Source organism: Schistocerca americana, chromosome 1 (assembly GCF_021461395.2).
Source record: "Schistocerca americana isolate TAMUIC-IGC-003095 chromosome 1, iqSchAmer2.1, whole genome shotgun sequence".
In the NCBI taxonomy this organism is placed as follows: Eukaryota; Metazoa; Arthropoda; class Insecta; order Orthoptera; family Acrididae; genus Schistocerca; species Schistocerca americana.
This window is the reverse complement of record NC_060119.1, coordinates 799587769-799605835: the sequence shown is the minus strand read 5'-3', so window position 1 is coordinate 799605835 and position 18067 is coordinate 799587769.

Sequence of the window (18067 nt, the reverse complement as noted above, 5' to 3'; positions counted from 1 at the left end):
CTTCCCGCCTGATACATTGGACTGTTTTAATATGACTAGACCATCAAAGAGGCACCACAGTAATTTCCTGCTGGTGAAACTTGGGAGGTACGATCAGATGATTCAGGACTGCTATGATCTTTGTTGCCATTTAACTCTCGAGAACATAGTTCCTCACAGCTGTTGTGCCCACTTCTTATTAGCATGGGCTCTGCTTCAAGATCCTCAATTATTAATGTTAGTTTGCACTGTAAAATAACCCAACGGAAAAATTTTCTGTTCAGTTCTGTTTCAAAATCTTGATCAATTAGGTTACTGCCTACCATTCCATTTGCTTAGTCAGCATAATAAAAATATATTGTAAAAAGTCTCTGGTCTGCATTAAATGAATGTTGTCATCCTCGGGATGTGAATGTGGCCATATATGCATCTACAGATTCAACTGCCTGTGCCAACCCGTCACCAATTTCTGGCTCTTATTCACGGATTTTTCTTTTGGGATTACTACGCTGTGTGCACTGACAATTAATGTGCTCATTCAATGCGTTAGGAACAGCACTCGGTTTTATTGTATTTTCGAAACCATCCGTAATCAGTTCTGGCAATTACTCTCTGTAACAGCGTCTGTTACGTTGCGCATTCCACTCCTGACTTGTCACATTCTTTCTTCCTTAGTGTGCAATGGATGCAGTTGGCTTTTTCACCTTTATTTGGACAGTCGTTCTTCTGATGTCCTTCAGAGCCGTAGTGAGAGCACGTTTGGTTTCTTGTACAGGATGTAGCGGAACGATCCAGATCGCTGCACTTAAAACCGCTGTATAGCCACCAAGTTAAGACCACCGAATTGGATTCTCTCCTTTCTCAACAGGATATTTTAAGTCGTGGGCTCAGCTCAAGGACATGGTTTACATCCCGCTCAGTTTTCGGACCTGTTCTGAAACGCAATTTTATTTCAGTCATGAAATCCTGCTTAGACACACTCTCTGAGAGACTGAGTTAAAAAATTTCATCTAATAGATCCTCGTCAGGCAGGCCCTTGCGCAAATCATGAAGTATGAGCAGCGGTCTTCCCTCCGAGAAGGTTCACATTTCTGTATCTCCTTCGTACTCCGCTAGTCACCTAAAGGTGTGTGCTGGAGGGGACTTCTGTTACCACCAACTGATCCCCCTCTTCCCTGTTCGACTCACGAATGGTGCTTGGGAAGAATGATTGTCGGTAGGTCTCTGTATTAGCTACAATTTCTCGAATTTTCTCGCCGTGGTCATGTCGTGAAATGTATGTGGGAGGGACTAATATGTCGTTAGACACTTCGAGGAAAGTGCTCTCTCGGAATTTCAATACTGAACGTCTCGGTGACACACAACGCCTCTTTTGTAGCGTCTGCCTCTGGAAATTGTTGAGCGTCTCTGTAACATTCTCGCAAGGACTAAACGACCTTGTAACGAAAAGCGCAGCTCTTCGTTGGATCTTTTGTATCCCTCCTATCAGTCCTACCTGGTAAGGATCCCAGATTGATGAATAGTGCACAAGAAGCGATCGAACAAGCGCCTTGTAGGACATTTTCTTCGTGGCTGAGTTACACTCCCTACGAATCTCTGTTGGTATCTACTTTTCCTAGTATTTTTTTGTTTGTTCGCTCCAGTTACGATCGCACTGGATAGCTACTCCTAGATGTTTTACGATACTACTGTTCCAGCAATTTGTTATCAATAGTCTAATTGCACAGTAGTAGATTTCTTTTCCTATGGATGCACAATACATTACATTTCTTTAAGTCCATGGTCAACTGTCAGAACCTGCGTCATTTATCAATCTCATTTAGATTATTCTGCAAATAGATACTGTTTCTGGCTTTGCTACTTACTTGTAGATAACCGTACCATCTGCGAACAGTCTTAAAGAGCTTTCAACGCTTTCTACTAGATTATTTATATACATCGTGAACAGCAACGGTTCTTTCAAACTTCCTTGGGGTACTTCGGAAATTGCTTTTATATTTGTCGATTTTGTTCCGTTAAGAGCGAAGTGTTCAGTTCTATGTGTGAGAAAGTCTTGTATCCAGATGCAAATCTGGTCCGATACTCGATAAGCTCGTATTTTTTTTCACTAAACGGAAGTGTGGGAAGGTATCAAATGAAGTCGAGGAACAAGACATCAACCTGAGCGCCGTTGTCTACAGTGTTACTGATTTTGGAGGAACAAAGCGAGTTGAGTTTCGCAAGGTCCCTGTTTGCGGAATCAATGTTGATATTTATAGAGCAGATCTTCGTTCTCCAAATACGTCAACATAGATGAGCGCAAAGCATGTTCCATAATTCTACAATAGATTGATGTCAACGTTGTAGACCTGTAATTATGAGCATCTATTCCGTGAACCTTCTCGAAAATGGGACTGACCTGAGTTTTTCCCAGTCGCTAGGTACACTTCGTTGCTCCAGCGATCTACAATACAATGCTTCTAGAAGGGGAACAAGTTCTTCCCATAAGCTTTGTAGAGTCTTATAGTATCTCATCTGGTCCTGATTCCTTTCCACTGTAGCGATTGTAGTTGCTCTTCTGTTCTGTCATTGGTTAACTCAGTATCTGCCATTTCGATGTTCGTACGATGATTGAAAGGATGGACCATGTTACAATCATCCCTGGGGAATCAATTTCGGAAGACTGAATTCAGTATTTCAGCCTTATCTCTGTAATCTTACGTTCCGATGCAGTATGGTATCTGATGTTGGGAATCTGATTTACTTTCTCCATCAGCTTATTTTGATCCTCTTGTAACTGTCTCCGTTACGACCACGTTGCTGGTCATTCTAATTGCTCTGATTCTAAATCTTCACGTTTTTGGTTGATCGGAGACTATTTTCTCCTTCATTGCCTTGGCATTAAGATGGTCATTTGAATGAGCAAGACCTTATTTGCTTGTTCGGCAGTGATATTGGTGATTTTTGCTGCTGTATGCTACTTTTTAGAGATTTTCGCATTACTTCCAGCCATGGCCGCATACGTCGGGAGGGGTTCTTCAGATTATCGAACAGTGTACTATTCTCAGACAATAGCTGCTCAGTGCCCCCTAGTTGAGCTGGAGCACTTGACCAGCTCATTTCATTTCGCAGTCTAGCATTTTTAGTCTAGATTTCCTCGATTTGCCTCATGAATTTCTGCCTGATGGAGAGCCCCCTTAGTTAATTTGCTTTACAGATTTTGTGCGACATTCTGTGACGCTCCCTTTGGCTTCACATACTCCTCCGTCACATACCGCATTATATCATCAACGTAATTTTCCACTCTATTAGGTTCAGTAGAAGATTGCCCTGTATCGATGTTTATTGTCACTCTATCTTGATCACTGTCAGTCTTCTGATCGCTCACAATTGACATCGTGCACTTTCGATATCAATCATTCATTTAATTCAGCTCACTTACGTTACTTAATAGTCGTGGTGCAGCAAAAGGACCACAGACGCGCCTCATCCTGTATGAAGACGGTCGTAGTACGCCGATCGAACCACAGACGTGGTAGGCAGAACGAATTATGAACGTGGCACAGCAAAATAATCACGGACGCGTGTCAACCTCTAATAAGGCGGTCATGGTACACCAATCAAATTACAGGTGGGGTATACAAAACCAGCTACAGACGAACTACAAACACACCACAACCTCAAAAGAAATGTATCACAAAAAGGAAACTGACAAAAGAAACTATCAGAGATAACTTTGACAGTCCGAAACAACGAATAAACAGAATAATTTAACCACTTCACTGGATTCTCTTCATGAGAACTAAATAAGAATGTAGATGAGGCCAGGTGAACAGCAATCCACAAAACGCTGATTCCGACCACGATATGCTAACTTGCCTCTAAAACACATCTACAAATAACATATAAATGTTTATAAGGCAGAGAATTCACTGTAACACTCTAGGAAACAAAAACGAAAAGTAGGTAAGAAAAGGTGAAAGGCAATCCGCTATACGAAAATTCCGACCTCGATTGATAATTTGCCACCAAGACACGTCTATAGATAACTTCCTCAGCTTCGATCGAATCCTTTATAGAGCAAAATAACAGAAGATACACGAACTATTCAGACTAACCACTGTGAACTCTAAACTCTTCGCACGCGAGGTAAAAGCATACTGTCGTCCGCCTGGTATGTCATATCCAGTAGAAGTCACTCACTGATGATTGTGTCCAGTAGAGGTACCAAACAGAAGGTATGATTACTGCCACGTTCCACCCACTGCTCCAAATATTCCCCGACATTTGCTATTTGATTACGAGGGCGTGCTGAAAAGTAACGCCTCCGAATTTTTTATGTGAAAACTCAAAGGCTTTTTAAGGAAAACACACGTTACTAACATTCTATAGCATTATTCTTCGTGTCTACATATTTATTTCTCAACATCGTCACCCTGGCGACGAACAGGTCATCCACATGAGTGCTAAAAGAAATTCATCAAACTTCGGTTATACGATAAATCAGTCAAATCTAAAGGCCGTAAATTCAAACGAATACCTAGGAATAACAATTACGAGTAACTGAAATTGGAAGGAACATACAGAAAATGTTGTGGGGAAGGCTGCCAAAGACTGCGTTTTATTGGCAGTACACTTAGAAAATGTAACAAATCTACTAAGAAGACTGCCTACGCCACGCTTGTCCGTCCTCTTTTAGAATGCTGCTGCGCGGTGAGGGATCCTTACTGGATGGGACTGATGGAGTACATCGAAAAAATCAAAGAAGGGCAGTACGTTTATTATTATCTCGAAATAGAGGAGAGAGTGTCACTGAAATGATACAGGATTTGGGATGGACATCATTAAAACAAAGACGTTTTTCGTTGCGGAGCAATCTACTCACGAAATTCCAATCACCAACATTCTCCTCCGAATGCGAAAATATTTTGTTGACACCGACCTACTTAGGGAGAAACGATCACCATGTTAAAATAAGGGAAATCAAAGTTCGTACAAAAGATAGAGGTGTTCGTTCTTTCCGCACGCTATACGAGATTGGAATAATAGAGAAATGTAAAGGTGGTTCGATGAATCCTCTGCCAGACAATTAAATATGATTTGCAGAGTATTCATGTAGATGTAGAACATATTTTTCTCAGTGAGAGACATGTTTGTCGATACCGTCTCTGTAGAATCTTTTACATCGTTGATGGAGCCACAATCTCACCTCTGCTTGCACTGCCTCATCACTATCAAAGTGAAATCCTCGAAGGTCTTCTTTAAGTTCTGGAAACAGATGACACTCGGATTGGGTCTAAGTCGGAACTGTATGGAGGATGATCGATGATAGCGTCGGATTGTTACAGATGTCGAATGGAGGAGGATGCTAATATTACTTAAACGAGTGCAAGGCAAACATTTAACAGATATGTTCGGAGTATTTTGTAAATTACAGACATTGACACAGGAGTTCATGTACAGTACGAGTAGCTTCGATCACAGATACAGCAAGAGTAATCCTTGTACATTCTTACAGAAAAGAAGACAACGGATCACACATTAAAAATATTCCTCCGTAGAGGGTAATGTAAACCGGTTATCCTATGTTTACATAACTAATGTCCTTTTGTTCATTAAAATAACTTTTTTCACTTTTTTCTGTTATACACTCCTGGAAATTGAAATAAGAACACCGTGAATTCATTGTCCCAGGAAGGGGAAACTTTATTGACACATTCCTGGGGTCAGATACATCACATGATCACACTGACAGAACCACAGGCACATAGACACAGGCAACAGAGCATGCACAATGTCGGCACTAGTACAGTGTATATCACCCCTTTCGCAGCAATGCAGGCTGCTATTCTCCCATGGAGACGATCGTAGAGATGCTGGATGTAGTCCTGTGGAACGGCTTGCCATGCCATTTCCACCTGGCGCCTCAGTTGGACCAGCGTTCGTGCTGGACGTGCAGACCGCGTGAGACGACGCTTCATCCAGTCCCAAACATGCTCAATGGGGGACAGATCCGGAGATCTTGCTGGCCAGGGTAGTTGACTTACACCTTCTAGAGCACGTTGGGTGGCACGGGATACATGCGGACGTGCATTGTCCTGTTGGAACAGCAAGTTCCCTTGCCGGTCTAGGAATGGTAGAACGATGGGTTCGATGACGGTTTGGATGTACCGTGCACTATTCAGTGTCCCCTCGACGATCACCAGTGGTGTACGGCCAGTGTAGGAGATCGCTCCCCACATCATGATGCCGGGTGTTGGCCCTGTGTGCCTCGGTCGTATGCAGTCCTGATTGTGGCGCTCACCTGCACGGCGCCAAACACGCATACGACCATCATTGGCACCAAGGCAGAAGCGACTCTCATCGCTGAAGACCACACGTCTCCATTCGTCCCTCCATTCACGCCTGTCGCGACACCACTGGAGGCGGGCTGCACGATGTTGGGGCGTGAGCGGAAGACGGCCTAACGGTGTGCGGGACCGTAGCCCAGCTTGATGGAGACGTTTGCGAATGGTCCTCGCCGATACCCCAGGAGCAACAGTGTCCCTAATTTGCTGGGAAGTGGCGGTGCGGTCCCCTACGGCACTGCGTAGGATCCTACGGTCTTGGCGTGCATCCGTGCGTCGCTGCGGTCCGGTCCCAGGTCGACGGGCACGTGCACCTTCCGCCGACCACTGGCGACAACATCGATGTACTGTGGAGACCTCACGCCCCACGTGTTGAGCAATTCGGCGGTACGTCCACCCGGCCTCCCGCATGCCCACTATACGCCCTCGCTCAAAGTCCGTCAACTGCACATACGGTTCACGTCCACGCTGTCGCGGCATGCTACCAGTGTTAAAGACTGCGATGGAGCTCCGTATGCCACGGCAAACTGGCTGACACTGATGGCGGCGGTGCACAAATGCTGCGCAGCTAGCGCCATTCGACGGCCAACACCGCGGTTCCTGGTGTGTCCGCTGTGCCGTGCGTGTGATCATTGCTTGTACAGCCCTCTCGCAGTGTCAGGAGCAAATATGGTGGGTCTGACACACCGGTGTCAATGTGTTCCTTTTTCCATTTCCAGGAGTGTATATGAACAATAAATAGTGAATAATCTTCATTTATTTTATTTTGGCTGGTTCCACATTTAATGTTCTTTAATGCGCGGACGCTATAGTGAGCAGCTGGTGGACAAGGCTGCTGTCATCATCGAAGAATGGATGTGTCCAAAAGATAGTCACCATGAAGATGTGCGACAAAAGTACCACACTTGGCCTCCGTAAATGTCGAAATAAACATCCTGATAAATGTAGACGGTAACCTGAAGAATGTTATGAAAAACACCCTCAAAAAGTGCAAATCCACATTTGCCCGTAATACACCCATCACACTATACAGGTTAATCGCTGCATTGGGCCATCAATGCATACGATGCCTGGCATCATTTCAAAACAGATTAAATCGTGACCCGTTTGACCACACTACACACTCCTTGTCAGCTGCTCTCTAGTTCAGCGTTTTCTGTTTTTTTTTTTTCCTTGCTCACTGCGGTTGTGCATCTTTGTGGGCCGCTGTGAGCAACCTTTTGGGAGGTACTCGACTCCGAATGTCTGCTGCATACAGTTCCCCTCTCACAGACTATTTGAGATGGGGGTGCATGTCGTGTTTCAACCCATCTTCTTCAAGTGTGATGTCTCGAGTCGCTGTAAGTTACGATCGTTTTACGTCCACTGCTCATACGCCGTGTTACATGGGTATGACACGTTGGAACGTGCGCTGATACGTCAACAAACGGGGCAGCTTCTTTCATGTTATGATCATCGGCACATCCAAACACGACAGACATTTTATGACGTCTACACAACTGACAGAGCCGATTCCATACCACATCACTTCACTGCCATTAGCTACGTCAGCTGTGGAGAATAACATGATCACCTGGCACCAGTTCTACACCATCCGCAGCGCTCCAAAAAGACCAGAGTATACTTGAAAGGTTGACTAACGTTTTGGCCGGTGAGCTTATATTATAAACGTAAATACACTGACTTACAAGAAAAGGGAAGCAACTGGAAGAAATGGTTGGATGTCAGTGTAACTTCGTACATGTTCGCACCATCGAAGAGTATGTGAATGAGTAGAGTTACAATCCTCTATAACAGGTAGAACTACCGCCAGAATGGATTAGTTCGCACCATCGGAGAGTATGTGAATGAGTAGAGTTACAATTCTCTATAGCAGGTAGAACTATCGCCAGAATGCATTAGTGTTGTTCGTGTTTAGTACTGTTACCAGAGTGGTTTGATAAATCTGGTAAAAAAGCAAGAAAGAATGTTTGTTTCGTAAAAAAACGCCTTATTCTCGACATAGTCTGCTTCGACGGATATACACTTGGTCCAGCTATCCTCCACCTTTTTCATACCATCAGAAAAATGGGTTCAGTCAGTCTGACAAATACTTGTTGACTGCAGTTCTCACTTCCTCATTTGATGAAAATGACTTCGCAGCAAGCCAAAGTTTCAAGCTAGGGAACAGCAAGAAGTTAATTCAGGCTGAGTCTGGAGAATATGGTGGATGAGGAACCAATTCAAAGCCCAACTCATGCACTTTCGCCATTGTTATCACTGATGTGTGGGATGGTGTATTATCCTGGTGAAAGGGCCGTTTTCTGCGCGTCAGTCTTTGTCTTTTTTTCATTCAATGCATGTTTCAAACAATCCAGAGATGAAGCAATATAGTATCCAATTACAGTTATGACGTCTTCCAAGTAGTCTATGAGGATTATTCCTTGGAAATCTCAAAGAAACAGTGGCCATCACCTTACTAATTGACGAAATGGTCTTCGCCTTCTTCGATACACTTCCACCAGCCTTTGCCCATTGTTTTGACTGCAGTATTGACTCCTATGCTTAATTATGGATCCAAGTTTCATCAAAAATGACAAATCGGCGCAAGAAGTCTTGCCGATTGCCATTAAACTTCACCAGACATTGTGTTGAAGTGTTGTGCCAGGTGCGCTTTTGGTCGACTGTGAGCAGTCGCGGCACTCACCTCGCACACATCTCCTACGTAGCCAATTCTCAGTGCAGGGTGTTATGCACTTGCTCAGCTGAGATGACTACAGTCTGAGCAATCTCACGAAATTTTATTCCGTGATCTTGCAATATCATATCATGGATTTCGTCAATGGTTTCCTCAATTGGACGGCCGCAGCGTGCTTCGTCTTTGATGCCTGTCCGACAACGTTTTAATTAATCAATCCAAAAAGGAAATGGTATTCAATTATGTTGCAGAGTCCGTGTGAACTTCATCCACTCCTCTTTTGAGTTGTGCAGTACTCCAACCGCTCAAATGAAAATTAAAGACAATACGAAACTCTGTTTTCTCCATTTTCAATCGCAGTCGACACACAGAGAAATTCAGATGACTGTCAACAACGAAATGTACGCTTTGCATTGTTGAAATTCCTTATACGATCCTCAGAATAATCAAGCTTACCAATCAAGAACGCGCAATAAAAATGTTTCATTCTTTCATATAAATTTACCAGACTTCTCAGACCATCCAGATATAAGTGGTTTAAATAGCATCAGATGCTGAGTGTTCGCTGTGAAGGACATGGAGATGTCGCGCACTCGTTTGAGACAGCGTTATCTGCAGCTGACAGAGTTTGAAAGCTTTTCATTGTGTGTCTCCTTTTGGTCGGCTGGTCGAATCGTGCAATGTCCAGATTTGTGGGGCTTTCAAATGTGACAGTGGCCCCAAGATGGACTTCATGGAAATGTGAGAGCAGGTATACTCGTTGACAAGGCTCCGGTCGACAATGTCTGACCACACAAGAAAGGATCGCTATATTTTGAATCAAGTACATCGTAACGCCTTTACATCTGCGCCTGCTGTCCAACAGCAAATAATGGACTCCCTGCAGTATTCTGAATTATACCACACCATTGGTTGGAGAACAGCGTCAGCAGGACTGTGGAATTAGCGTCCTTTGGATAGGATGGAATTAACATCAGGATACCACCGGGTATGTTTAGAGTGGTGCCATGACCAGGAAGCGCTGGCCCTTGTGGCCGAGCGGTTCTAGGCGCTTCAGTCCGGAACCGCTCTGCTGCTACGGTCGCGTGTTTGCATCCTACCTCGGGCATGGATGTGTGTGATGTCCTTAGGTTAGTTAGGTTGAAGTAGTTCCAAGTCTAGGGGACTGGTGGCCTCAGATGTTAAGTCCCGTAGTGCTTAGAGCCACTTGAACCATTTTGAACCAGGAAGCACAGACAGATGATGAATGGCGTCGCTTTGTAGTCAGCGATGAATCGCGGTTCTGAACTACCTGGGATGACCTTCGTCGGTTCGCATGGCGGCGACGTGGGTTACGCCCGTCGTCATCATGCAGGGAGCCATCGGATATGACTTCAGAGTGCGGCTGGTAGTGACTGAGTGAATTCTGGCAGTACAAGATAAGTCACGGACATGCTGCATCCTCATGTTTTACACGGGGACCCGGTTATATTCCCGGCCGGGTCGGAGATTTCCTCCGCCCGGGGACTGGGTGTTTCTACCATCATCGTTTTATCAGGTTCGAGAAAAGTGGCGGGACTGACAGTGAAAAGATCTGGAATATGTACTGGTGCTGATAACCGTGCAGCTGAGCGCCCCACAAACCAAATATCATCATCATCATCACCACCTCGTGTTTTACTTCTCATGCGGCAGTTTCGTTGTGCCATTTTTCAAAGGGGGAATGCTCCTCCACACACAACGTGTCTCTATGAACTGTTGTGTGATGCTGGTGTAGTCCCATGTCCAGCAAGATTGCGAGACTAGTCGCCGACAGAGAATGCGTGGGGCCAGCTCAGATGTCAGCTCCGTCTCGCTGCCAGTATCTAGGATATCTTGGACCAGTTACAGCAGCTCTTCTCTTGGGGAAGTATACAGTAGCTTTATGACACCGTCCCCCGTCGAATCAGTGCATCCGTCTAGTCTAGGGTTAGGAAAAACCGACCGGTTAAAACCGCTACTGGTATATTAGTTCTAAATAATCGGTACTTTTCGGTATTTGTTTGGTCTCGATTACAAGAGGCTTCTTTTGCCAATAACCGGACAAAAAAACTGAAATATCAGTTAGCCATAGCAGCAGTGGTAAAATTTTAGGTTTGTAAATAGTTTTTTTTTTAAGGAATAATTTTTATTCGGAAAATTTCCATTCCTTGTTATTATAGGAAACGGGAAAAGCGAGTAGTGTTATGTTAATAACATTGCTAACAAAAAAACGGCTCTGAGCACTATGGGACTCAACATCTGTGGTCATCAGTCCCCTAGAACTTAGAACTACTTAAACCTAACTAACCTAAGGACATCACACACATCCATGCCCGAGGCAGGATTCGAACCTGCGACCGTAGCGGTCACGCGGTTCCAGACTGAAGCGCCTAGAACCGCATGGCCACACCGGCCGGCTACATTGCTAACAGAAACGAGCAACAAACACATGGCATAAGAATTGGGTTGAGCATTGCAGAGACAGTAAAGAAACTGCTACCATGTGGCGTGGTCTAATGGATGGTACGTGTGCACATGCAGCGTGCGCGACTTGCCTCATCTTGTCTGTCTCGTAGTTTCACGCTGTCGTTGCCGAACATTAGTTGTATTATTGTGTGGCACCATCCCTAGTCTGGAAGTGTTTTACGAAGTGCGCTGCCAGTGAAGTACAATGCTCCATCTCGTTTAAAGGATTAATAACGGGAGGAGCCACAACGAACTTGCGACATCATATAAGGGAAACACTTATACGAGAGCTATTCACAAAGTACATTACGTTTTGGAATTAAAAATAAATAAAGTATTGGAATTTTTTTTATTATATACAGATGAAAGCCACACTTAAATACTACTTTTGTACATAGTTGCCATTTAAATTAAGGCACTTATCGTAGCGATGGACGAGCTTAGAAATTCCTTCGTCGTAAAATTCGGCCGCCTGCGCCTTCAACCACGTGGCGACTGTCTTTTGGGACAGAAAAGGTGTGATTTTTGTGGATTTCCTGGAAAGAGGCATTACAATAAACTCTCAAAGGTATTGCCAAACTCTGCACAACCTCAGAGGAGCAATACAAAACTAGCGCAGGGGAAAGTTGGGCTCAAAGATCTTGCTGATTCACGACAACGCCCGGGCCCACACGGAAAATGCCACTCGTGAAGTTCTCGAATCTTTTAAGTGGGAGTTGTTTCCTCATTCGCCGTACAGTCCCGACCTGGCACCGAGCGACTTACACTTATTCCCAGCAATGAAGAAGTGGTTGGCTATGCAGCGTTTTGATGACGACGCACAGCTTCAAGAAGAGGTAACCACGTGGTTGAAGGCTCAGGCGGCCGAATTTTACGACGAAGGAATTTCCAAGCTCGTCCATCGCTACGATAAGTGGCTTAATTTAAATGGCAACTATGTAGGAAAGTAGTATTTAGGTGTGGCTTTCATCTGTATATAATAAATTTTTTTCCAATACTTTATTTATTTTTAATTCCAAAACGTAATGTACTTTGTGGATAGCCCTTGTAACTTAACAATTCACTCACAGTTTACAATGAAAAGTGAAAGTAGCTGATCTGTTGCCCGGGTCTACGTTATGTGCCTTTACCTGCTAGTAGCCCTTGAAAAATCAATACGGAAATGGAGTTCTTCAACTTCAGTTTACACCCTGTAGCACTGATTATTCCAATACCTAAATAGTGGTATGATCCTCGACTACAGCACGATTTTGAGCAGTGTGTCAAACAATTCGAATCAATAGGTGAATACTGGCGATTTTTTGTTGTCTTTAACTACTTATCACCTTTCGTGAAAAGCAGCAAACGGTGGATGAACTAAGTTTTTTCGCTTATTTACCTATTTAATTTAGGATATTGATTCTATGTATCTTGAAACTGAGGCAGTCAAAATTCGACGTTTGCTACAGGGAATAATAGGAATAAAAAATTGAAAATCTGTTATTTCAGGATCCGATTATTTTGAAGCGTTTCAACACTCAGGTTAAACTGGCGTTGAAGAGAGACGATATAGCCGAAAACCGGTTGTTTAGGCGAGAACCGGCATCCCTAGTTCACGCCAGAGGGTGTGCAACGTCATGCTGATAAGTGGGCTCATACTGCCAGTTACTTTGTAAATGTGCCTTGAGTTTGTAATCACTGCAATAACATCACGAATCCTCTCGGTCCGTGAAGTATGGTTTCTGAGTGCTTCACTTTCTTTGTCGAGTAGTGTGAAATTAATAGGAAACTATTGTACAGGAGAAACATTTGTCCTGCACTGTGTGGCTGTTACCTGGCCACCGTACAGCGACGCCGCGTGTTCGCCGCGTGCAGCGCCAGCCAGCAGACAGACGCCGCAGTGTCGCGACGCCAGCTCGTTCGCGTGGCGTGCGGCGCCAGTAGTAGGGCCGAGTGTGACGTCACGAATTTACTGCCTGTCATTATCGGCGGGCGCTTTCTAGAACTGCTCCACGTGGTTTCGTCATCGGAAACTGCATTACTTAAGGCATAAAAGGCGAAAGAAAGAGTACGATTCCCAACGGCCTACATTTTATCGGTATTGTTCTTGAGGAATTTAAGCAGATCGACTTTTTTCTCTATAAAAATTAAGCTGTGTCAGTCCTTCACTCCAATGGACGGTACCGATGGTTGTATACACACGGTCTGACAAAAAAAGTAAAGTGCCGAGAAAGGGAGAAGGGAACGAAATCAAACTTTTCGGGTTGAAACATTGGTGCATAATTATTTTAGTTAATGTCTTAGAGGTAACAATATGAAACCAATATTTCCCTCTGTTTCGTTTTCCAAGAGTGTTGTGTTGGCAGAAGAGCCAACACCGTGTTACTAGTGGAGGCCGAAATGCACGCGTTTTAGCTCACGCAGGCTGGCGTGAGGAGGGAATAACTATGACATTAGGTCTGGAACATGACACAAAATTAGAATTCAGAAAGCGGACGTAATTAGTTTGATACTTAACTTTATCCATTAATGATGAACGTCGCTCTTGACGGTACATAATTCACAATATTATCTGTTCACAATCTAACATTTGCGTGGTGTCTGTTTGTTCTACATCGTGTCTCCCTACCACTTTCGCGCAACGACGCTCTGAGCGTGTTTTTTAGGGAATTGACTAGTTTGAACCTGGGACCTGTTGCTGGTAAGGAGACGCCAGACCACAAATGACATGTAGAGTTCAGAAGAGTTCAGTGAGACTAGCGATGATACAATCAAATACGTAATGATTTCAGCGTCAGCTCCACTGCACTACCTGTAAAAGAATCTTAATACTAACTAAATTTAGAGGAAGGTGTTAAAGGCTTTCCTATTTTTAGTTAGCTGGTAAAATAACGTTGAAACAGCAGTTAAGTTTACCATTGGAAATTTTATTCTACTCACAAAACATTGTTTATAAATTGCACTATTGATAAAAGGGTCAAATGGTTCAAATGGCTCTGAGCACTATGGGACTTAACATCTGAGGTCTTCAGTCCCCTAGAACTTAGAACTACTTAAACCTAACTAACCTAAGGACATCACACACATCCATGCCCGAGGCAGGATTCGAACCTGCGACCGTAGCGGTGGCGCAGTTCCAGACTGAAGCGCCTAGAACCGCTTGGCCACACAGGCCGGCTTGATAAAAGGAAATGTTTTAATAAAGGATGGTAAAAACCAACTAAGTTCAACAAAAATGTGAACGAATATTCCCTGAATGGGTTTCGAAGTTCTAGAATGGATCGAAGGATAAACTATGCCGTATCACATCTATAACCTAGGTTTAAATTAAGTTTCACAAAAGAGAAAACTATCAAAATGGTCTACAGTGACCCTCAATTATCTTTAATTACTTATCTAACTTGTCGTAAATTACAGTGGCTGATGTGGCTTCTCAATAACTATATAACAGAAAAATCATCGCGTTTCAGATTTTTACTTCAAGTGGCAAATGTGAACACCACGAGCTTTAATTGACGATCGGCACTAGTATTACGCAAAAAGGGGGTGTAACAGATGAGACTTCTGCAGTTCTGAGTGAAGCTTCATGTGCTGTTATGCGGCATCGCGTGCGTTCATTACCTTGTCGGTGTTCGCAGGGGGCGGCAGGCAGCACAGCTCCGCTCACCTCGCCGTCTCGGAAGCAACTCTCTCCTAACTTCTCCTTACTACAATTTACGGAAGTTGGTTTTAAAAAAACTATCTAGCTGTGTTTTCATCTGACCAATCAGGGTCTCAATGTTAACCTTAAGCTCCGCCTACAAAAATTCTGTCCATCCAATGAGAAACGTTATACTTTTCGTGGTGGGGCAATATTTTTAAAGTTTGCAACGTAACAGAGACGCGAAAAAGTCTCACACTAAAACTTGTAGCTGGTGTGGTCCTTTTAGTGCTATCGTAAGATCTATACTGTTCGTCTGGAGGGCTCCATCTTTTAACATGGGCTGGTGGGTGGTCCTGACGTAACAGAGACGCCAAAAAGTCTCACGCTAAAACTTGCGGCTGGGGGGTGGTCCGTCCCTTATCGTAGGCCCTTCTAGCTTAACACGGTTCTGCTCTCGGCTTCTGTTCTCGTTTCTCCCCTCGGAACTGCGTCTGCCTCATGGTGGGAAGGTGTGACATGCATTTAGGCATTCTTGTGTTAGTCTGTGGTATTCCATTTGCTCACTCGTTACTTGTATTACTTTGGTTAATTTAATGTCACGATTTATTCGGAGCTATGTGACATTTGCTTATCATGTCAGGGTTTTCATGGAAGGTGTTGAATTTGCCTGACACCTTACATATCACCACCCTTCGAATTTAATTTTGTATTGAAGTTCGGCATTGATTGAATCGTTGTCTAAGCCAGTCAAAAATTATTCCGTTATCTAAATTTTGTTAGCTACTGTTCAGCCACATTATTGTGTTCTATGCTAGTTTGTATTACTAATTTATATTTTTATATTCTTCCACATTATTGTCAAAAATATGTTTATATTGACAAGGGAAGAATATTTTTATTCTATTATAATTATTATTATTTTTAATCATTTTCTTTCTTTATTTAATTGTGAAGTTTGTTTTTAAGAAGTTTGTTATCGAAAGTGAGGACTCTTTCACATCGATTTTCTTAGAAATATTGTTTTTATAAACGTAGTAATTAAGCAAAATCTATTTCTAACACATTTCCTAAATATCATGTACAAGTAAAATGTTTTTGTTTCTAGACACTCATTTCAACATTGTTACACTAACAAATAAGAATTATTTCTAAGAATTGGTTTGACAAAGAAATATACATACACAGGTATTGAGATATTATCCTAACAAATGTTAAAAAAAGGGAAAACATCCAACAAGATAATTTTTTATTCTTTGTTTTTATAAGGAAAAAATAAATAAAATATAGTTATTCTTTTATTTTTATGAGGAGAAAATAAGTGGCATATAGTTTTAGTGTTTATTATGCCTTACTTTTATTCTTTATATACTGTCCATTTCAGAACTAATGACTTATTTTTATCGATAGTCTATTTTTTTACTTAAGTCCATAGTCAATGACTGTTATTTTGTAGTTTATTAGCTGTCTGGTGTGCTTAACTTATTTAGTTTTTCACACGTTTCTTTTACACAATTCCTACATCACATAATTTGATTTCACACATTCACACAATCCTATGAATGTTTAAGCATGGTTTTATTTTATTTTATTTTATTTATTTTTTTTGCATGAAGGTGATGGACTTGAGCGAGATGGATGTAGGCAAGTATTTGATGTACAGCTTCGTTCATCGTTCCTTGTTGGTTTTGCAAGTGTTTGTTGCTGTTGTGGAGGTCCCATAATGGAATGGAGCTGTGAGTGCAGAATCTTGTGGTTTACTGGCTTTGTATGCGTGAAAGTCATCCTTATGTGTCGCTGAAAGCGGTCGTTTTTCGTTGTAATACTTCGCGGACGACTAGTTTATAATAGGATAGGGATTTGGGAAGGTATGTCGTCTATTCTTCACCCATCTTCTTTCTTGGTCTCAATATTGCGAATCTTCAACTTCTGTTCTTCCTGCTTTTTCTCTGCTTCTTACTTGCTTCTTGGTTCTTCTCTGGGCAGGATATGGAAATATTTATTGATAACTAGTCACTTTGAAGTTCTCCTCCGAGTAACAGTTTGATAAATGGTTTGGGCATGTCATTTCTACTTTGTGTACGTTTTCTTCAGTTTCGTGCATCAGTGTGATGTTTAATAGTGGTAGTGTGACTTTTACACATATTTTTTGCCAGTGGTGGCTTGCCCAAGCTGTCTTCTCATTGGGCCGATTTTTGCTCGCTCCGCTGAGTTGGGGCATCCCGGGGTTTACGAGCGGTGAAAGTCCGGTGTTTGCTTGTCAGTCCCTGCACTGGTCTGTTCCGTGTTTCACCACTCTGTGGCTCAGTCTTCTGTCCCAACAGGGTTCCGCCACCCTGTGGTTCAGCAGATTTACCGCCCACTTCAGCTACCCTCTGTTGGTCTCACTGTCCTTTCCCTTCGCTCGATGCTTCTGCCTTGTAGGAATTGTGTCTTGCTAATTACGTCCTTTTCTTTCTTGATACTTCTCACATTGCAACTTGTGGGTTGTTGCATCTGGTCTTTGTTGGAGTTTTTACAATGGTTCTTACAAAAAGTTTTACTTAGAATCATCTAACATATGTCTAGTACCTACATTGTTTTATGCCTTCTTTAAAAGCTTTACAAATTTTGGCGCCCTTTCCATGTTACAATTCTAAGATATTTTGAGTCTTAACTTCTACAAAAATCCTCAAATTCGTTTTTTTTATTTTTTGTGTAGTGTCGTGGTGTATAGCATTTTAGTATTTCATGCTGTTAGACTATCTACGCTTCATCCCTTCACCTTTATCTATGGTACTATTGGTGTAATTTTTGTTTTTGTTTTTATTGAAACTACTTTCTTTTTCCCACCTTCCTCTCTCTTCATTCTTCTTTCTCCTGACCATCTTATCTGCAACATAATCTTGAAATATTGTGCTGATTATTTACCAGTAATAAAATTAATCTTAAAACTTTTTGATATGGCTCACATGGTGAAGTCCTAAGGTTTTGCCTGTTTTTGGGTTCATTAGTCCACAG